The following is a 23,456-nucleotide window of genomic DNA, read 5'->3' on the forward strand; positions in this document are numbered from 1 at the left end:
CGACCTTTACCATATCCTCGGTCCACCTAGTAGGAGGCCTGCCAGCAATTTCCATCTAAAACATCATTTATTTATAGTGTACTCTCTATCACCACACTACTCTGCCTCTGGACACGTTATCGCAAGACGGAGAACAAGTAACTAACTGACCGTCGCATCCCCTCGGCTAGGACTTTGGAATATGCGTTGCTGGTAGCCAAGCGAATCTGACAATCACATTAAATGCCATATTATTATTTGAGTTATTACTGTTCTTTAATTTTCAACCGACTTCAAAAAAGGAGGAGGTTCTCAATTCGACCAGTATGTTTTTTTTTTTTTTCTATGTTTGTTACGCGATAACTCCGCCAATTATGAACCGATTTGAACAAATCTTTTTTCGGCGTATAGGTAATACCTCAAGGGTGGTCCCATTTAAATTTAATAATAGAAAAAACAACCCCCAAGGGTGGAAAATTGGGGATGAACTTTTTTATACGCAATATCTCCGCCGATTATAAATCAATTTGAACGATTATTTTTTTGTTGAATAGGTATTATCAAAAGGGTGGTTTCATGCGAATTTGAAGAAAATATTTCACCCCCAAGGGTGGAAAATTGGGGATGAACTTTTTTATACGCAATATTTTTAATTTTTAGTTTTTTTTGTGTTCAGGCATTTGAAGTCGGTTTTATTTTTTTTAAAAGTTAATTATTAACGTTAAGAATCGCATCTCAAACCAATTTGAATATTATAAATAACTTGAAAAAATCGAACTGCCTAAGGCGGGAATTGAACCCACAACCTTCCGCTTGCCGGGCGACTGCTCTTCCAACTGAGATACTTAGACACTGGATGAACCCGTCGTCATGGGTTCAATTCCCGCCTTAGGCAGTTCGATTTTTTCAAGTTACTTATAATTTTCAAATTGAGTTATTATGTTCTAAATCTAGTTCTAAGGAGTCCTTAGTCACTGCGACAGATTTCGATACATGTTTTACAGTAAAACTCAGTAAAACTCATTTATTTCTGTAAATAGGCTTAAAAAAAGCACTTTTACAATTTTGTCGCCAATTACTTTTAATATTTAAAATATCTTTGGGTAGTTTTTTTTAAGTATTTGTTTAAGTTTTCGATATCTCTATTCATTCACGCTTAAGATCTTGAGAGAGAGATTAAAATAACCCAAAGAGATTGTCTCTTTCCTTAATTCAAGCAAGAAATTAAAATTTTAATTATGTGTTTAAAATCGACCTGGCAACATGTAAAAAAGTAGAATGAGTAGCTAACTGCTGTAACGCTCTTGCCAGTCTGCCTGGAATTTCGAATGTACCTACATCTTACCTATGTCGCAGGCAGACTGGTTCAAAAGTATTTTTTGTAAATGACTGAATTTACATTTTAAATTACATTGCTTTTCTGAAACTATCCCAAAACTGTATCCCTAGTTCCAAAAATCCAATTTATTATTAACAAAATTAAAATAATAAAATTGAAAGAGCCTATCAGATTAAAAATTATACAATATTTCATCATCTAAATTGCTAACTCATTATATTATTATCAGTAATACCAAAAAAAATATAAAAGTAAAAGCTTTTAGACTCGTGCCAATAATTGCAAAGGATTTAGAAATTGGTTTTGCGATTGTTATCTTCAAGTGGTTGAAAATAGCAAAAAAATTAAACTTTGTATTAGCGAAAGTGACCAAAAATTTTGTTTCTCATTTAATTGTGGCGTTTTCACTATCTTTCCAACTAACAACCATTTAAACGAAGTTTTTTTTTACTTGCATAGATTGAACTACGAATACATCTCGAAAATAATTAGGTACTTATTACACTATTTTACTGAAAATCTATTGAGTTACAGGAATAGCAAACTCATGAATATATTAGAAAGAACTTTGTAAGTTATTAAAAAAGCACTAACTTTATATTTCAAAGAAATTATGTATTTGTAAATGACTCAATTATCATCATCATTAAGTCATTAAAACTCTACTACAGAATCCCAACCTATTTTAACCGACTGGGCCAGAAGGAGGGTTATTAATTTACAGAGGCAGAGAATTTGACCTACTCTCCGCGCTGAAAATATTAATAATAAAATAATAATGTCTCAATACCATACCTCAAAAAGTTTTTTTTGTAGTAGGTAGCTGCTAAATACATTTAAATTAACATCTTTCCACATTTCGTCCGATAAAAAATCTCAAATAATACCAATTTGCTTGTCAATCCCCGAATCTTGGCTCAAAAAACTTTGCGACAGCACTTTCGTCCAACGTTTGGTCCAACAAAAAGCACAAACATTCGCCGAGTCATCCAATCCATCACGAGGATTATTATAACCTCTCAAATTAGTACCTGTCTCACAAAATGGCTCTAATAGATTGACCGGCAAATTTATTTAGACCCATCCACAACGATCGCTCTTAGTTTTTCTACTTTCGCTCTCGATTTAAACACCGAACGGGAGCTCTTATTATACTGGTCATAATTCAATACGGGCTTATTAGTGATGTTAATTTTTAGGTTATTTTCGGCGGGAAAAAGGCATTTAGAGTGCTTTTTGAGCCATCGATATATTTACATGTAAACTTTTTTTGTAATTACGTATGAGGTTGAGTTGTTAATATGATATTTTTAAGTTTTTTGGTTAAAATAAGTTCTTCAAAATAGGGTTAAATATTATTTAGTTTAAACTATGATGCATAAAAAATCATAAATGCAGTAGATTTTGAAACTGAATTAAAAAACTAAAACTATACATACCTACTTACAAACAAATTGTACTTTCGACGCACATTTTAGCGATTAGTTGTAATTTTTTGGTGTAAATAAGTGTCAATAAAGTTTATATTTATCTACTTATGTCAAAATTCGTGTTACTAGCGACAGAGACAATAGTAAGAAAATATTCCTTTCTTACGACTCTAGAGTTATGATTATAGTAACAAATAAATCTCTCAAGCCTAAAACAATGAAATAAAAACACAAAAGTGTCCAATATAAAACAAATAGCGGCTAAAACAATAATAATACGAAATCGAATCAAACAGCACTCGGGCTGAGTGAGACAAATTATAGTTCTTTAAGTGCAGTGCTGTAGGCTTGTTAGGAGTCTATAGGGTGTTCCATTTTATTTATTTATTTAACAGTTCCTCTGTGGTTGAGATTCCGGGTGAATCTCGCTTCCACCTTCGGCCTGATCATCACTTACCATCAGGTGAGATACAGGCCAAGAGATAAAAAAAATTGAAAACAAAAAACAATAAACATTAATTTACAAGCTTTGCTTAGTTTGGGACTAGAAGCGTAGTGTAAAATATCCAAGGATATTTATTACTTACTAGCTGACTCGGCGAACTCTGTTCCGCCTTAAAGGCAATAAATAAGCCATCGCAATTTTTCCTTATTTGCTCACCGTTTAGACCTACCCTGGACTACATTTACATTTTAAAACCAAAATCAGCTCAATCGGCCCAGCCGTTCTCGAGTTTTAATCAGACTAACGAACAGCAATTCATTTTTATTTATATAGATAGATTATGTATTATTAAATTTTACAATTTCCTCGTTGTCGATAAAAAAAAACACTTTGGGAAACTTGCTAAAAACAATAGGGCCAATTACAAGTTTCTACTTATAGACAAAATATATTAAATGCAAAGCTCATCTTCTACTCGCATATTTAAATGCTCTTAGGCTGAGTTGCACCCTCTTACTTTAACTTTATCAAACGTCAAAAATCTGTCAAACTCCATACAAAAAACGCCGGTTTACGTTATAGTTACGGTCAAAGTGGGGTGGTGCAACTCAGCCTTAAAATTACTTCGTTATATATCACTCACTTTTTTCTTCCGTTTAGCATGACTGTCATAGAAAAAATCAAGATCTTGCTTTATTTATTTGTCTTAATGCAATAATTTATTAACCGACTTCAAAAAAAGGAGGAGGTTCTCAATTCGTCGAAATATTCTTATACTACCAACTTGACCTGACGATTCTGCAGAAGTAAAAAAACACTTCATGTAACCTGGATTCCAATAAAAAAATAGTACTACCTAAGTACCTACCTTTATCTAATTCATCCGACCTTAATAAAATTAAATTGAATTAAATAACACCCTGTATAAAAGCTTAGTGGTCAAGCAAGATGAATCATGCTTTCGACCTAATGCAAGTAATTTTACAAATACTCGTAATCATAAAACTCTAACTTATTAACCAATTTTGTTATTATTTTTTGCAACTTTAACAATAATGGTATTTACAAACAAAATGCTGTTGTTTTGGCGAAATAAAGCCACTTAGATTAAGGGACAACAGAAATAAGTAATTCGTGGTCAGTTCGTTTTAGGATATAGTATTAATATTTTTATCCTTAATTTGATAATCTATACCTTATAATTGAATAACACAAGTCATTTATTATTATTTCTGATACAAACATGTTTTGGAAAGCTGAAATAAAAATTCGCCACCGGAATTAGGCAAAAAACGAGTTTGTTGAAATTCACCCAGTTATACCTTTATATTTTATTGTATGTATGTACTAAAACAATACTATCATAAAACACAATAATGCTAAAACACAATAAACTAATCTGTCGTTGTCTACTTACTAAAAATGGTTCATGTATGTACCTATTATAATTATAGCGTCCTAAATGCACACAGTTATATTTAAAAGCTATTTAATAAATATGCATTTTTTTTTTTTTTTTACAAATTTTTATTTACAAATAATTTCTACAATGCTACAATATCTCAAATCCGAATTTGATGCTAGCTGTTCACTTAAATTCCAAAAGGATTATCATTCATCATTCATTCATAGAGTCCACTCATTCAGCCCATACAAATTGAAAGAGTTCATTTTGCTTAATAGTTAAAGGGTTTGAATAATTGCAAGAGATATTATTTGCTAATCCTTTGCCATTTTGGAAGGGTTTTATTTGTATTTAATAGAAATAAGACGATTTACACTCTACTATTGAGTAGCATTTTCAGTTTGAAGGTGGTTTTTTTGCTATCAACGAGGACACTCTTGGCCCGCCTTTGGAAAGTGAGTTTTTCAAGAAAGGTAGAAGTGAGTTTCATTCGGAATCCTCAACCAAAGAAACTAGCTATCTTACCTCCAACTGCCGAAACACAAGATATCGTTGTAAGCTAAATATGCTTGTGTTACGAGTTGGTTCTCCACAACAACAGTTCAACAGCAGGCTTCGAACCAGCGTTCCTCGGATCTCGAGTCGGCCAAAACCGTTACCGTTCGGCTATTGTCGTTTGTCAACAATATTTTACTAGAGGCCGCCCGCGACTTCGTACGCGTAGGGACCACGTTTTATCCCCTTATGGGTGGAGTTTCGTAAAATCGGTTCTTAACGAATGTCTACACCCTATAAGGAACCTACCTCCGTGGTTGAGGATTCCGGGTGAAGCTCGCTTCCACCTTCGGCCTGATCGTCACTTACCATCAGGTGAGATACAGGCTAAGAGCTTCCTCGTTGTGGATAAAAAAAACCTGCCAAATTTCAAGTTTGTAGGTGTTAAGTGTCTGAGATTTCGTGAATGAGTATTTCGCTCTTGTAAAACATTATATCAAAATTAAATATTAAATGCACACTGAAACAAAATAATTACTAAAGACAACAAAATGGACAGCAAATTTACAATCCCGTCCAGTGGGGGATGGGGGGGTAATTACCGACACCTTGTTCCGACTCGAGGTGGCAACCTCATTAAAGTCCTCCTTAAGATTATTATCTCTTAGTAAGGAAATATTATTAAGAGGACAATAGATTCTTTTGATAGAGTAGTTTTAGTTGCAGAGAAAAAATTTACGGATGTAAGTTACACCACTGTGGCTCCGTTTTACTGTTCCGTTTTATCGTGTAAGTTTTTTTCGTCGATGGCGTATGTAGTTGTATGAGCGACTTCACACATGACACAGTATTCTATATACAGTTTACAGTAATACATACATCGACGAAAAAAAAACGTACACGATAAAACGGAACAGTAAAACGGAGACATGTGTGAACCGGCCGTTACAGTAGTTGAGATAGATAGGTATATGCTATTTTTTTTTTTTGCTAGGTTTTACCGCCTTAGGGGTGGAATTTCGTAAAATCCTTTCTTAGCGGATGCCTACGTCATAACATCTACATGCATGCGAAATTTCAGCCCGACCCGTCCAGTGGTTTGGGCTGTGCGTTGATAGATCACTATGTCAGTCAGTCAGTCAATCACCTTTGAGTTATAATTTAGATATGGTAGAGACTGTACTTACAGCTGCTTTTTGCTTGCAGTTCTGCTTAGGATCTTGGAACTTGAAGGAAGAGACTGGCAAGCATCTGTAGGGAATCTATTTATGTAGTCTAAAAGGAATTGATAGCGATAAGAACTAACTCTATATTGTCTATATTTTTTAGTCTACGACTATCTATTACGTCTGAGTCTTTGTGTTTCTTAAAATTTTTGGTAAACACATCGCCAATCTGTCATGACGACAAGGTAAGATATAAAAATAAAAAAATCATGTTTGTTCCTTTGCAAGATTAACCTCAGTAACTAAACACTAATAAAAGCTCTATCATTGAGTGTCATAGTCTAAATTACAAATAAAAAATAGAAAAAATCGAACTGCCTAAGAATCGAATCCACGATGGGTTCCAGATAAGTTTAAGAAGCGACTTTAATCGCTAAGTTAATAACTATTGTCATAGTCTACTTTTTTTAATTCTCAATATTACCAAAATACCTATGCCAAAACACTCAAACCCGCGGGCGAAGGCTAACCAATAAACAGTACAAAGCACCCATCCCTCTCTGCGACCTCCTTCTCCCTCTAATGTTATTAAGCATCCATTTTTGTAAGCGCGCCGAGCCCGATCCAATTTCAAACTCATTTGTTACGAGTAAAACAATTATTAAAAAACGCCAGTGATTTGGCTAGCAATTTTTGTCATTTTACATCACTTAGTAAGGCTTAGGGGGGTGTGGAGTCGCTTTTGTGAGAATAATTTGACAAAAATTTTGTCTCACGAAATAGTCTGCTTAAACCCTATTGTGGAAACGAAAAGTGGGTCTAGTGGTAGTCAATGATGATTGATCTACTGTACACTAACTAATATTATAAAGAGGAAAGATTTAATTATTTGTGTGAATTGAATAATCTTCAAACTACTGAACTTCTTCTTAATCTCGTGTCAACAGCAAACCTACACAGCGTCAGCCCAAAACTCCGCCACAAGAGTGGCGTTGTCATTGACTACTGGACTGATTTGAAAAACTCTTTCACCATTAGAAACCTACATTATTTCAAATTAACAAAGGCGGCACGAAGTTCGCCGGGTCAGCTAATGATAATAATTTGTCAAAAATATTTTTGAGTCGCGAGATAAGCCTCCTTGTAAGTTATAATAACCCTATTTTGGAAACGAAAAGTGAGAATGGCACTACCATCATCAGTCAATGATTGATTAAGTTATAAAATTGTAGCTAGGGTAAGCGATACCACAAATCGTAAGTAATTACTTTTAAGAACTGTCCAAATGCCAGTCCAGATTTAAATAATTGTGCTGCAAAAGTAAGTGCTGTAATAAATGTATCTTTCTTTCTTTCTTTCAAAAGAACCTATGGCATCACCTTGTTCGTCGTTCTTCTGCACAAGAAGCCCAAGAAATGCATCGAATTTGTGCGATTCCTTTTGGAATCGCACAAATTCGATGCATTTCTTCATTTCAATCCCCTGCGACGCACTCCTAACACAGAAGGTATTTGGAGAGATTAATCTGCACTACAAACTACCTACTTATTAATAAAAAAAACAGTAAATCAAAAACTGCTTGGGTTTTCATTGCTGAAAAAAACGTCTTTCAATGAAGTACATAAGAATTATTTTTATTAATCCCAACTATCCACAGGGAAGCGCTGAACGCAATCGATCAACGTGGAAAGGATTGGGGAGGCCTATGTTCAGCAGTGGACGTCCTATGGCTGAAATAATGATGATGATGATGAACTATTCACATAACGTCGTGGACGTCATTTTTTGACTGAAAGGTACGAATACCAACTATCGTACAAAGCTCATGATGTTCTAGATTTTTTAGCTCATAATGCAATCCAGAAACGATTGAGCATTGAGTATCCCAAAGTTGTTATAACCCACCCTACAAAATATACAACGCACAGTGTGTAGAAGCCACTTCGGCCCTGTCCATTAGGGGCACTCGAATTTTTGCAGTAATCGAGTCTCGTGCGTTGTGTATGATATAATGGAGGTTCTGCAGGCACGTAATGGTTGGAGAGGTGAACGTTTTAAATAGCCAATATAATCAGAATTTAGGTACAAGTAGCAATATACTTGCTGTACTGTGATAGAACACACTTTATAGCACCTACTTTACACCTATAGCGCTCCTGCACACGACGCCACCGCCGCGCCGCCGCCGCGCCTTTGCACTGTTTATACGCGCCGCGTGAACACCGCTGCCGCGCCGCCACCGCGCCGCTGGCGAAATTATGCTTTGATGGCGCGGTGACGGCGCGGCGGCGGTTTTACTCGGCGGGTATGAACAGTGTAGGGGCGCGGCGACGGCGCGGCGGCGGCGCGGTGGCGGCGTCGTGTGCAGGAGCGCATAGACTACACCACCAAGAAAAGAAAGAAATATACAAAAGAGATGGCAGATTTAGGCGGTCTTATAGCTATAAAGCGATTATATTCCAGCCAACCTACAGCACAGTAGCTTAGAATAGGTTTTTTTTTAAATATTAGTCATATATTTTAAACAATTTTTGCAGTAATCGAGTCTCGTGCGTTGCCGTGTATGATGTAATGGAGGTTCTGCAGGTAGGTAGTAACGCAATATAATGGGTGAGAGCAAAGTTTAAATAGCCAATCAAATAAACAGAATTTTTATAACGCTTCTTGCTGAATATAATTAACATTAAGTATAACAGCAAGGGAATTAAGTGCCATTTAAAAAGCATAATATAGGTTGGATTATTTAGGCCGAAGGTAGATAGAAATGAGCTTCATCATCAGTCAATAGGAATCTTACCTCCAACTGCTAACGCCCGTATTCACAAATATTACTATGAGGTCTCATAGTGCGCGTGGACGCACAGGGTAACACACGAACCAATCACTGAGCTCTATTCAACGCTGTGCATCCTAAGCAAGCAAGCTGTTAAAATTGTTGCTGTAGCTACAAAGGGACCTTATTATCACCATTGGCTACCTTACATGTAAGCCAACACATCAGTATCCGACAAGATACTTTTCGTTGCAAATTAGCATTTATTAAAACTACTTAGAACACCAACCACAGAGTAAATGTATTGAGCTCGAACTTACCAGTGTGCACCCCACCAAAACTGTATTTAACGCTCTATATATTTTTACAAATTACCACTTATTAGAACTACATAAGAAGCTACAGAGTATCAATTTACCAAAACTGTGTTTATTATTACTTGCTATTTGCTATGAACCCTGCAATTATAGTTTGATACCCGAGCAACGCGTGAGCATGTCATTAGTTCCGCGCACTGTCGTTACCGCAGCGGGGCGCCACTGTCGCGATTTTGGTTTGCTTTTGTGATGCTGTTTAACGTTTTTTGGGGTCCGTTGGGAAATGCAGATAAAAATGTGTTTCAAAAACAACTTTAACAATTCATTTGTTATTGGGGGAAAATTATACCTATTTACCTACCTATTTTTTTTTTTAATTATACCTATTTCTTAGTTATCAATATTCCTCTGTGATAAATTAAATATTAAAAAGTTTTAAAAAGTATTGAATCTTATCACTTTAATTTTATTTTCTTTTTATTAGTTACGTTACTGTTCGTTCACATATAGTGGCACATTATTAAATTGTAATCTCAAGCGCAAAAAATGTATTTAAAAAATGTTTTATTTTTGTTTCTATTTTACGCATAACAAGGCAGGGTATTTGACCACAATTTTTTGCTTTTTCTCTTTCAGAAATTAAAATTAAGTTACATCATCCACAACTGAAAGTATTACTATTAAGAATATACAGAACCGTCCAACCCATCGTTTGAACTAACATCAGACGGGCCATCGCCAGCGGGTGTCCGGTTCGAATCCCGGTCGAGCCAACGCGTTTATTCCGATATTTTCCCCGGGCATGCCCACTGGGCCAAAGTGATTGAAATTTTAAATCAGTTACGTTGATTTAAACTGTGATCACATTTGTTTGAGTGTTCCGCACATGTCAAGTTTTTTGATGATTGAATGATGTTACTCGATTAGTGAAGAGTTAGATGATTGGGTTATTTCGATTGCAAATGGTTAATCAACACGCTTACGAGTTTGTTGTAAAAATGTTTTTCCATTTTAACAAATTAATATTTTAAAATGTCACTCGATTATCAGTCCTGAAAAAAAAATACTTAGTTTCAGACATGTCATATTCATTGGTCAAAATATTAGAATTTAGATTTTCAGAAAATATTAAAAACTAGGTAATTGGTATTATTTTTGGACAAATTATTTGCTGAATTATATTAACATAATTCAGCAATAAAAAAAAATGTTAGGAATATTATATATTATTCATTGTAAAAAAGTTTTTTAGATATTAGCTTCGTAAGATAAAAAAAAAAAAAAATTCGAATAAAATTTCACACCCAAAAGCTAATCTTAACCAGTAAAACATTAACAAAACATATCTCATTATTTGCAAAGTATTCAAAGAACAACAATTACTTTTGCAATTTGCGTTCACTCACTATAACCGTATTTACGAAATCCAGTTAGCACTACGAAGTATGTAATGGGATCGTTTGGTGCTCAAAATTGAAATTTAAAACAATCTTATTCAACAGTGGGGTAGAGTCAGCCCTAAATTATAGTATAAATGATTTCAGTAAGTTCAACTCACTTTGGGCGCATTTTTAATTCATGTTCTGCTCTATCCTTATGCTCCACAGGAATTAATTAAATAATATCGACCCAACTCATATAGGCGCACTTTTATTTATTTGTAACTTTAGTCACTTATTTAACCTCTACACCATACAATCACAATAAACAGTTTATGTTTCGCCAATAATTAAATTTGCTACCCAATGGCAAGCAATGAGGATGAAGAAGGTGAAATCCTCCATTTATCTCTGCAAAATTAGAGATTCATGCTCAGAAGTAGAGACTAATGTCCTGATGATGAATCTGTTAAATTATAAGTTCGTACTCCTATAGTCTCTGGAGATAGAATAGCCTAATAATTGTATAACATAAAATAATATTCGTAATTTGTGCAATTTTTGATCTAACTTCACAATACACCTTTTTAATTTGTATGTCACCTACCATAAAAATTGCCTACTGCCGACCAATGGGGATGTTTCCTGGGTCAAAAAGCAAGAGTTTTAATTAGTCCGTCAGTTAACTTATCAAAAAATACTCTACACGTAATTTTCACTTTTTCAAACTAATAAAAATTTAAAGAGATAAAGCGCGCCAAAGTTCATAAGTAGAGGCCCGTGACGTCAATGCTTGCATAAAAGTGCCGCACGTTGTGACATCGTGCGGAACTTCAACGCACCATAACTATGTAATTATTTGTTAGATTGACAAATAAAAATATTATTATATGTGTCCAATATTTTTTGATATTAAACATGACGGACTAAAAAAATGTTTTTAGGAAACTAGCCTATTGTGCCGTAACTTTTGTATATTTCTTTCTTTTTCTTTTCTTGCCTTACGTAGTATACATTATAGTGTGTTCTGTCTATCGATCAACGCCTACTAACTACCTCTGCACTGTGGTTACGTCTGTTATTGAACATTGCCTCCTGGAGGGGACGAGATGTTATCGTCCCGGACTATTATCGCCAACAATGGGTTCTTACGAGGCAAATTACGCGAAATTTAACATTCGATCGAAGATAACCAGTCAATTTGTATTACTTGGGAATCTATTCAATATGTATACTTGTTGACTATTGTTATAATGTACTTATAAATTGTTATTTTTGGATTACGGTTGTAATTAAAGTAATCTAAGATGCTTTTATTTGAAACTGTTTTTTTTAATGAGCAGAGGCGAAAGCACCGGCAAACTCTACCCTGCATTATAAGTACTTGCGTGAAAGTTGAAATTAATTTAAACCTTCTACCTGGTACCATACTAAACGTAGGTGTCAGTTTCTAAGGAAAGGTAACTATTTCTTTATTTCAGGTGTATGAATTTATAAAGTTTACGCTAGAAGTCAATGAATCTCTACCGATATCTTCTTTAATCAGCAATATCTATGTATCCATAAACTACTCTTATGAAAATTAAAAGTTCATTAAATTACTTTAAAATACTTAACAATGGCTCTAAATTCATAAAACTGCATAGTGGTTGCGCAACAAAAAGTTCGCGCCAAAAAACTGACAATCGAGCGCAAAGGAGACCACAAAGGTACAAAAACAAAAACCCAAATATTCCCATCTCCCTCTAAAGATACACATCTCGCTCCCGCAGACTCCCTGCCGACTCGTTAACGCTGAATAAAACCGTAATACAATAACACGGGAAATAGAATAAAAAACTACACATGCCGTTTCTGCCAACTTATCTTTGCTTTCTAACGTTTTCTATACCTCAGTAATAAGGTGTATTATTGTGTGTGTAGTAGCAGTTATAAGAGTGGCAGCATTTGCTAACTGTGACATTTGTTTGAGGCGTTCACCCAATATGTTGTTCGCGACAAATGAAATTGTATTTTTCTATTTTTAATTGTCACAAATTGTCGTTTTAGGAGGGCGAATGTGACAAATTATACGTGAACGATGTTACATCTTTATGTTGGGAGGACTTTTTCATGATTGTTGTTGTTAATACAATTTATTCATTTTGCGGTAAATACATTTTCTGACATTTTCTTATATTCTTGCTTAGTTTAGTATACGTGTTTCTTCTGTGCTGTTGAAACTTTGATTGTCAGATGTGACATACAATAAAATTGAAAAGTAACAATGTTAATAGTGTCTAAGTTAAGTTGTTGTCTAAACAAGAAATGACAGACACCAGGGACGGCTCATAAAGTCTGACACCAAAGCTTTGATCTTGTTTACAATCCATACAAAAGAAGATGTATTGAAACTGAAAAACATTGTAGTACCTAAATTAAGCTTTAAACATTAATTGGAAAATATTATTATTAGATCCGGTATAGGCGTGTTTCAGATGAATGGTGATAGACTTGTTTATTACAAATTACTCAAAACATTAGGACAAACTCTTATTGTATTATCTTCTATAACAACAGAACTTTGACCAAAAATTCTCAAAATCCAAAACAATCTCAATGACATTGTACAAAGTAACACAAACTCGTTTTCTGGTCAATATCTTTTCTTCTTTCAAGTATAATGTTACGCCATCTTTCGGCAAACACAAAGCATTAAAGGCCGGTACTTGGCCTTTGTGCAATGCAATCTCTGTTTGAAATCAAGGATTTGATATTTAGATGTTAGTTTTTGTGTTTCAAAGGTAATAATTATGTGACAAAATCGTACCGCAAAATTGCCGACAATCGAATTGGCATATCGATGGCTCCTACGTATAAAGGCGAAACTACCGCTTACGCCTTTTTCCAATTATTTAAGCAATGATTTCATTTTGCTCTAATCTATAACGTCAGTAAGAAAAAAAAATTTTTTTTCCATTAGATACAAAATAAAATTTTAGGCAAATAGGCGTATGTGCAAAACTACGCCACGTATAAAGCCCAATCATACGATTCGTCAATCTATACGAGTAGTTGCTTACATAAATATATTTTTTTTATAATCCAAATCTTAAATAAAGCCATGAAAATATTTAGCAAATTGTTTTATTTATAAATTATGACACATTATATAGTTATTTAATTTTTAGCGTTAAGAGTCGCATCTCAAACTAATTTGAAAATTATAAATAACTTGAAAAAATCGAACTGCCTAAGGCATCGTGGGTTCAATTCCCGCCTTAGGCAGTTCGATTTTTTCAAGTTATTTATAATTTTTAAAAATATGACACATTATGTTAAAAGACCTAACTAAATCTCGAGCACAGTATATGGGCGTATTTGCGTTAAAACGTAATAACGATACATTAAACAACTTTTTCTAACTGATTTATTATTGATACAGCACATGATAACAATTAAAATAATTACATGCATAAATAAAGAGAGTAATCGCTTAAAATATTATATTTATGTTGTCATTTAAGTCTCTTTACGTTGAACAATATACATGAAATTATAGAAATGTGACGACGTAAAAGGGCAATGCGTAAAATCTCAAAATATATGAGAAAAATATAAAAATTGATAACAGCAGTAGCAAAAGCATTACATGTTAAGGCTAAATGTGAAATTTCATTAAATTCGTTTTAGTAGGTCCGAAGATATGACCCAAAAATATGGTTCTGGCCACTAAAATGGCTCTCCTGTAAAATTTACTTTTTTCACTTACGCCAGTATACGTAGGAGCCATCGATATTGAATTTCTTTGAATGATATTTATTTGGGCTGATGGGGCAGCAAGGTTCTGGAATGGAAGCCGCGTACCGGAAAACGCAGCGTGGGACGTTCACCCACAAGGTGGACCGACGACGTGATAAAGGTAGCAGGAAGGCGCCGGATGCAGGCCGCTATCAACCGTGCAATGTGGAAGTCATTGGAGGAGGCCTATGTTCAGCAGTGGAAGTCCTATGGCTAAAATGATGATGATGATGATATTTATTTGGTCCAAATCTACAAGGGCAGGAATATTTGTATTTTAACTAAAATAATACTTAAAAAAAACTCAATGTTAGAAAATAATAACTGACCTAAGACAAATCCAGTTCCACAGTCATAATATTCTGTCAGTTAATATTTAAGCTTATAATACTGGGAAATAAGTATTGGGATAAAAAAACTTGCTACTTCTATCAAAAAGTGTATAATAGGTGATGTTTGTACTTGACCATCTTGTGAATGCTACCGTAACATTAGCCTATTCAATAAACTCATCACGTGAAATTTGAACTAAAGACATAAAAAAACTCACCACGAGCCATTGTGTGTGTAGTCCCAATCTTAACGCCTCCAAACAAACACTTCAAACCCAAAACCGAATGTCCAATAATGTGAAGCAAATCCTTTTATTACATCGAAAAATGTATAATACTCAAAAGGTTCCCGCAAAATTTCTAAGAAGTTTTTGTCCAGATTTTTCGAGTAGCTGACCTCTGTGCAACAATGGTCAACGCAGTCGGCGCGTATTGTGTTTCAAGCAGCTCGAGTTACTATTGGTAAGTGTGATGCACAGTGGTTGGGGTGCAAAAAAGATCGTGAAGTGACCATTTGGGATTAGATCGGTATTGTATGTTTACGAATAGGTTTATTCGGCTTTACTTTTGTTGTTATAAAAGCAAACTGCAGTTTTTCAATTTAAATCTACTTTGTAAGATATGTTTATAAATCTTTTATCTGGGTATAATGTGCGGACTAAAAAATTTTGGTAATTTTACATAATCCACCCATTAATTAGAGGATATTTGAAATTGTTATAGAAATAAACTAGATTTTGATTTACACTTCGTATTTTTTTCGTGTTTACAAATTAATGAAACGGTGTGAGTAATGGTCAGCATATTTTCTAAGACTTCTAAGTGATTTATTTAACTGTAAATGTTGTCATTTTGTCTAATAAACTACAGTGGAAATCAGAGGGCCTAGTGTGAGTTTACATCAAACGCGCTGAGTTTAAGCAAACTCACACTCAGCCCACATAATCGTGCCCTTTAGTAACTAGAATAGATTTTACGTTGTCTAGACTAGGTAGGTTGATGCTGGCGTCTGTAGATTAAATCCACAATATCTTTAAAAAAAAGTACCTACCAACATTAACATTTTTTTTGTAGCCTCGGCCAATAATTTTCAGTAACTCTCCTCTACCTTTAAAGCGTAAAAAATGAAATTATTAATCAATGTTTAAAGCGAAAATCTCTTACCTTCATTACGCGCTATAATAAGCCAAGTCCGATGATTTAAACTTTCTGATTGCCCCTTAAACGATTCGCAAAGCGGATTACCGAAAACGAAGTTTTTTGACAGAATTGACTGAGTAACTAATTACGTTTGTAACTTATTAAAGAAACAATGGAACAGCGGGCCAAGATGGAGGTGAATGAGTTTTCATTTATTTATTTATTGCTTTTGCCCGCGGCTTCACCCGCGTGATATTTAGTGTCACAGATCGGCATAAATTATAGCCTATAAAATCTGGGTTACAAACAATAACACTGTAAAGTTTCAACAAAGTCCGTTCAGTAGTTTTTGCGTGAAAGAGTAACAAACATCAAGACATCCAAACTTTCGCAATTATAATATTAGTAAGATTTATAATATTAGTAAGATCACTTAATGATTTACCTATATTAAACTTGAATAATTAACTATATGTCAGATTATTAAAGTCGGCAGATTTTCTACCAGAAACTACTTCTCAGCACCATCCGATTGTCCCCGAAGTGGTAGTGGGAAAAGTTATATTTAAGTCGTGTTTAAGTGCAATAAAAAAGGCCTACATTTTATTTCATTTTTCCCACTGTGGTTAGTAAGGAAAAGTTTCAGCTTGCTATCTGATCGTGCCGTCCACGAAGACGCGCCCCACCAATTTTTGGTCTCGGTCGAGTTTGATCCGAGCAATCCGAGCGTCATTATTGTAGTGTGCGTGTGCACTCATGGATAATTTAGCGTGTACCGGTAACACTCAAACGTTCGCGGAAGAATGGTGGAGCGCGTCTTCGTGGAAGAAACGATCTATGCGAGTTTAATCATACAGTCCCTTAATAGAGCCAAATAACCTCCGAATCAAAACGTTATTATCCAGTACGGCCGCAGGTCGAAGCGGGTAATAGCAACGATGATCGCGCGGAGCCCGAGAAACACTTTAATGTTTAAACTTTAGGGATGGGATGCGAGTTTGAATATCGATGTCGATTGTTTAGTCGACAGAGCTAGTGTAACGGTTAGCGTTACCGCTGACCTTTATCTTAGATCTAAATTCTAATTTAATTACTATTATCTACCTAAATAAATATACTTAAATAATAAAATATCTAAATCTACGTAAACTACCTAAATGAATAACTTAATTAAATAATTCATATTATTCTACACTAATAAAATAAATAAAATAATAAATCTACAAGCAAACCCGCGCGAAACAAGTTGTTAAATATTTCTTTTGTTCTCTGTCGAGCGGGCGGGCTGTTTTTTATGTATGCGCAAGCGACGCGCCTACGGCCTCGATGCTCCCGCCGCGTCTCCTAGTCCGAGCCAGAGCGTTATTGAGCACGGACGTATCGCTGTCCGTCACCGCCGGACCCGCGATGTACGTAACTTTATAAAACTCTAAAATGTAATCGCGTATTGGTGAACCCCGCTACCGGGTGAGTGTTGCAAAAGTATTTTTAATGCCTAGATTTTGTACTTGTGCTAAATGTAAGTGCCTAGCCGCCATTTTGTTCTTCAAATGTGCTATCCATGTGCTCGGTGTCATTTCATACTAATTAACTATTTCTATAACCTCCTGATATTATTATTTTACAACTTACTACATAATTAAATAAGTAAACTAAATATTTTATGAAATGACATCGACACGTCATGACCTTTAAATGACCTTGTTCGTACTGTAACGACACTTATTCCAAATTCTATTTAATTTGCTAAATTGAATTATTCTAATCTTATTCTACTGTTCTAATTATACTAAATTATTGCCTACCTATATTGTTCTATAAATTAATTGCCTACATAGATGATATGCTAAATTATTTTCTACCTACATAATTTAATATTCTGCCTACTTCACTTCACCTTTCACTACTGTAATTCTGTTTGACTGCCACATCATTACATCACCATTTATTACCAAAATCATTCCATCTGCTTCGCTAGTATTTTGATGTCGCAGTCAAACGGACAAAAGCTAGCAACTGCTTTAGTGTCCGCTTTGATTCGCAGGGTTCACGTTCACCTACATCTTCTACGCCTACCTACTACACCATGCATGGTCACCACTGCCGAACCTACCACCTGGCTCTTCAACCCGGCAGAGCTGCCTGCCGTGTCGGACGGCCCGTGCGCACACTCTAAGTGGCCCTACACCACAGTGCGTACGGCCCTAGCCGTCTGGCGCGTCGACGACTCTGCGGGCCTACCAACTCGAAGAACCAACCCACATCACCATCAATGCTAGCGAGGACAGTGGTTTGAATATACTACCACCGGTGACGAATCTCGTGCGATACGATAGTTTGCTCGTAACCCACACCCTTAAGGTCTCTTTCTCTTAAATTGAAATAAAAGACTTGTTAACTTAAATCTATCTTTTATTTATCTAACTAAATCTAAATTCTAATCATGTCACCTGGCTCTAAAGCCACTAACCGTGACATTGGCGCCCCACGTTGGGCGCCAATGTCACGGTTAGAGCTTTAGGAGCCAAGTGACATAATAGAATTTATAGTTAAGTTAGAGAAATAAAAGATAGATTTAAGTTAACAAGTCATTTATTAGAATAAGAGCAAAAGACCTTAAGGGTGTGAGTTACGAGCAAACTATCGTATCGCACGAGATTCGTCACCGGGGTAGTATATTCAAACCACTGTCCTCGCTAGCATTGATGGTGATGTGGGTTGGTTCTTCGAGTTGGTAGGCCCGCAGAGTCGTCGACGCGCCAGACGGCTAGGGCCGTACGCACTGTGGTGTAGGGCCACTTAGAGTGTGCGCACGGGCCGTCCGACACGGCAGGCAGCTCTGCCGGGTTGAAGAGCCAGGTGGTAGGTTCGGCAGTGGTGACCATGCATGGTGTAGTAGGTAGGCGTAGAAGATGTAGGTGAACGTGAACCCTGCGAATCAAAGCGGACACTAAAGCAGTTGCTAGCTTTTGTCCGTTTGACTGCGACATCAAAATACTAGCGAAGCAGATGGAATGATTTTGGTAATAAATGGTGATGTAATGATGTGGCAGTCAAACAGAATTACAGTAGTGAAAGGTGAAGTGAAGTAGGCAGAATATTAAATTATGTAGGTAGAAAATAATTTAGCATATCATCTATGTAGGCAATTAATTTATAGAACAATATAGGTAGGCAATAATTTAGTATAATTAGAACAGTAGAATAAGATTAGAATAATTCAATTTAGCAAATTAAATAGAATTTGGAATAAGTGTCGTTACAGTACGAACAAGGTCATTTAAAGGTCATGACGTGTCGATGTCATTTCATAAAATATTTAGTTTACTTATTTAATTATGTAGTAAGTTGTAAAATAATAATATCAGGAGGTTATAGAAATAGTTAATTAGTATGAAATGACACCGAGCACATGGATAGCACATTTGAAGAACAAAATGGCGGCTAGGCACTTACATTTAGCACAAGTACAAAATCTAGGCATTAAAAATACTTTTGCAACACTCACCCGGTAGCGGGGTTCACCAATACGCGATTACATTTTAGAGTTTTATAAAGTTACGTACATCGCGGGTCCGGCGGTGACGGACAGCGATACGTCCGTGCTCAATAACGCTCTGGCTCGGACTAGGAGACGCGGCGGGAGCATCGATGTCTGATGCATCGATGTTGTTCTAAGATGCCAAAAACAAATAATCAAAACACCCCTGTCCGTCAAACCCATGATGACGAAATGAGCGAAGATACAAGAGTAAATAATAGACGTCAGCAGCGACGCCGTGCAATAACACCAGTTCACGACGATGATTCATTATCCTTTATTCATGGAGACACATTTTTGGAGGATCCGAAGCAAATTCAAAACACGCAAAATAATAATATCGTTGCTATCACCCCTATGAGTGAAGTAGAAAATCAGGTAACTCTGGAACAAATAAATAATATAATACAACAAAATCTTAGACAGAACAATGATTTTTTCCTCATATCAATACAGAACACTATACAAAAAGAAATTGAAAAGGCCCTGAAAGACCTAAAAAATGATTTTAACGAAAATATAGAGAATATTAACCACAAACAAACAGCCATCGAAGAAAATATTATCAGTATCGAACAGAAAATTAAGCTTTTGCAAAAAGAAAGCTCACGATTGCAAGAAGAAAATAGAGAAATACGAAAAGAACTCCTAAAAATAAAGTCAAACCCATGTCAACCTTCTGTGAGACAAGACCCTGTAAACTTCGAAAAATACATTGTTCTGTATGGATTACCTGTATATAACAGAGAGACTGAAGATGAACTTTTCGATCGGGTTTCCTATGTATTCTATGATATATTAAATCTAGATGTATCGCAGCATATAGAGGAGATATCTTACATAGGAAAAAAGGGCTATAGAAACCCTTTAAAAATCGAATTAAATAGTAAAAGACTAAAGAAACACATCCTTAGAAATGCTCAGTTTTTTAGAGAATATGGCCTGGGAATAGCTGAGTATTTAGATGATTCGGAACTCAGAGAAATACGAGAATTAAAAAAAGCACTACAAGCAGCTAGAAAAAACGGGCATCACGCCATTATAAGGAATAAGAAACTGATAGTAAATGGAAGGGTTGTTGCAAAGCCATATAGCAGTAATGAAGATCTAATGATGACAAACGACAGGTCATACACACAAAACAACACGAAGCAAAATTTAATTACTTTAAGTAAAACACAACAACAAATTGATGTCGAAAACACAGATAATCAAAACAATAAAAATATAGCCAGCCATAAAACTAGTCACTCCTTTCGAAATTAATTCCAGTATCTTCTACCAAAATATGCAAAGTGTGAATAATAAAATCCACCTACTCCAAGACTTCATAGAAAGTAATCACCGCGTCCACACCATCTGCTTGACTGAAACATGGCTGAACAAAGAAAAGCTTAAACTCTTCAAGATTCCAGGCTACCAAATAGGAAACTACTTCTGCCGCGAAACGCGAAGAGAAACTGAGGGTGGAGGAGTGTGTATACTAACCAAAGACAACTTAGAGATAAGAGCTAGGATCGATATTCAGCAAATGTCTCAAGCTAACATTTTTGAAGTATGTGCAGTAGAGTTAACACAAAGTAACCTTTTAGTTATTGTTATATATTGGCCCAACAGTAAGAGTAACAAAGAATTATTTTTTAATTGCATGGAAAATCTTCTTAAACTGTTGTCATTAAAAGACAAAATGAAAAAAATTGTCATAGGGGGTGACTTTAATGTAAATTACCTAACGAATAACACTTTAAAGAACACCTTAAAAAAACTCATGCTCACTTATAATTTCTATCAGATTGTCAAAGAACCCACAAGAGTCACCGTAAATAGTTCCACATGTATCGATCTTGTTTTTTTGAATTATAAGGATGACAAACATATATTAGAAGTAAAAGATTATGGGTTTTCTGATCACAAGGGAATTCTATTTACCATGTCCACATGTACACAAATCCCAAAAAAATTCACAACGGTAAAAAGAATCTTTAGCGATGAAAATATAAAGAAATTTAAAAACGAACTTCAAATTATTGCCTGGAACGATATACTCTTACCTGGAAATAGTGTTAACTGTAATTACAACGCCTTCAATGCTACTCTGCAAAACCTTTTAAATAAGCACATCCCCAAAACAATATACCAATCGTACAACAAACAAAGAAAAACTTATCTGACTCCTGGCCTAAAAAGGTCTTGCCATAATAAAAGACTTTTAAAATACCTTAAATCACAAACAAAGAGTAAAATAATTCACGATTATTATAAATCATACAGTAAAATATTAAGAAAGGCTTTCTATATGTCTAAAAAGTTAAATAATTCATACAAATATATAAACTCAAAAAACAAAAGTAAGGCTATGTGGCAAATTATAAATAACCAGATAAATTCCAGACCCCGAGCACCTAAGCAAAACATTATCCTAAAACAAAATCAAACACTACACAAAGACCCAAAAATAGTAGCAAACCTTTTTAACAACTATTTCAGTACAATAAGCAATACACAGCCTATAGGTAATTTTCAGACCCTGAGTAAGAATAACATTATACAAAACTCCCTCTATTTGCAACAAATTGAACTAAGTGAAACTCGTAAAATAATAAATGATCTTAAAAATAAAACAAGTTTTGGTATAGACGAAATCCCCCCATGCTTAGTGAAAAATTGCGCTGATGAACTAGTATATCCATATACCTTACTGATAAATCAGTCATTCATGGAGGGCTGCTTTCCTGATGCATTAAAAATATCATTGGTTAAGCCAGTCCATAAGAAAGGAGACAAATCCGATGCAAATAATTATCGCCCAATCGCGTTGCTACCAACATCCGCAAAAATACTGGAAATGGCAATGGCTAAACGACTTACCTCATTCTTTGAAAAATTTAAAATATTTAACGATACCCAATATGGCTTTCGAAAAAATAGAAGTACTACTTTGGCTATATATAAGTACGTGCAGAGAATACTAGACATTATTAATAATAAAGAATACGCTGTGGGTCTGTTACTCGATATGAGTAAAGCGTACGATAGAGTAAATCACAAAATTTTATTAGATAAACTCTACGGACTTGGTATAAGGGGTACGCCATTTGATTGGTTCAAATCATACCTCAGAAACAGGTATCAGTATGTTGAGGTGGAAAATACAGATTTTGAGACGAAACGCATTGAACACATAAGATCAGACATTATCCCCATCACCGGCTCTATCCCTCAGGGAAGCGTCCTGGGCTGTGTTCTGTTCCTGGCCTATGTGAATGACTTGCCTCAGAAAATTCCCTTCGATAGTGTCTCATTTGCAGACGACGTATCGATTATCCTGCCATGTAAAAATACAGTCACGCTTGAGACGGACCTGGTCGTAGCACTGGACTCGATTATGGATTGGCTTAGTCATAATAACCTTCACTTGAATCTTGAAAAAACCAAACTAATTCAATTCAGACCATACCAAAAAACTCCCCTTGACATTAACTTTAAGTATCGATCAAAGGAAATAGAAACGGTAGATTCAACTTCTATGTTAGGTATTGACATTGATACAAATATAAATTGGAAACCATATATCCAGAAGCTATCAAACAAATTGTCATCTTTCATATATGCCCTGGGTCGACTAAAACGGATTACCAACTTGGAAACTGCTCTCTCCGCCTATCATGCATATGCCCATTCGCGACTCTCTTACGGCATCATATTGTGGGGAAATAGCAGTGCAATCCAAGAAATTTTTATACTTCAAAAAAAATGTATCAGAATTTTATCTAATATAGAACAAACTGATACCTGCAAGCCCCATTTTATAAAATTTAATATACTCACTTTACCTAGCCTATACATTTTTGAAGCTTGTAAGTTCGTAAGAAGACACCCTGAATTTTACTCCCCTGTTAAATTAATCAGACGCAATAATCGTTATCAAAACAAAC

General features: G+C 35.2%; 1 long non-coding RNA gene across 1 annotated transcript; it reads left to right on the forward strand.

Annotated features, from left to right (window-relative positions):
- The first annotated feature begins 17,023 nt into the window (after window positions 1-17,023).
- On the forward strand, window positions 17,024-18,384 carry LOC135083468 (uncharacterized). The gene is made up of 2 exons (XR_010259613.1): window positions 17,024-17,447; window positions 18,025-18,384. It is a non-coding gene; the product is annotated as an uncharacterized LOC135083468 (long non-coding RNA).
- Window positions 18,385-23,456: the final 5,072 nt, after the last annotated feature.

The sequence above is a fragment of the Ostrinia nubilalis genome, chromosome 23, assembly GCF_963855985.1.
Source record: "Ostrinia nubilalis chromosome 23, ilOstNubi1.1, whole genome shotgun sequence".
Lineage (NCBI taxonomy): Eukaryota > Metazoa > Arthropoda > Insecta > Lepidoptera > Crambidae > Ostrinia > Ostrinia nubilalis.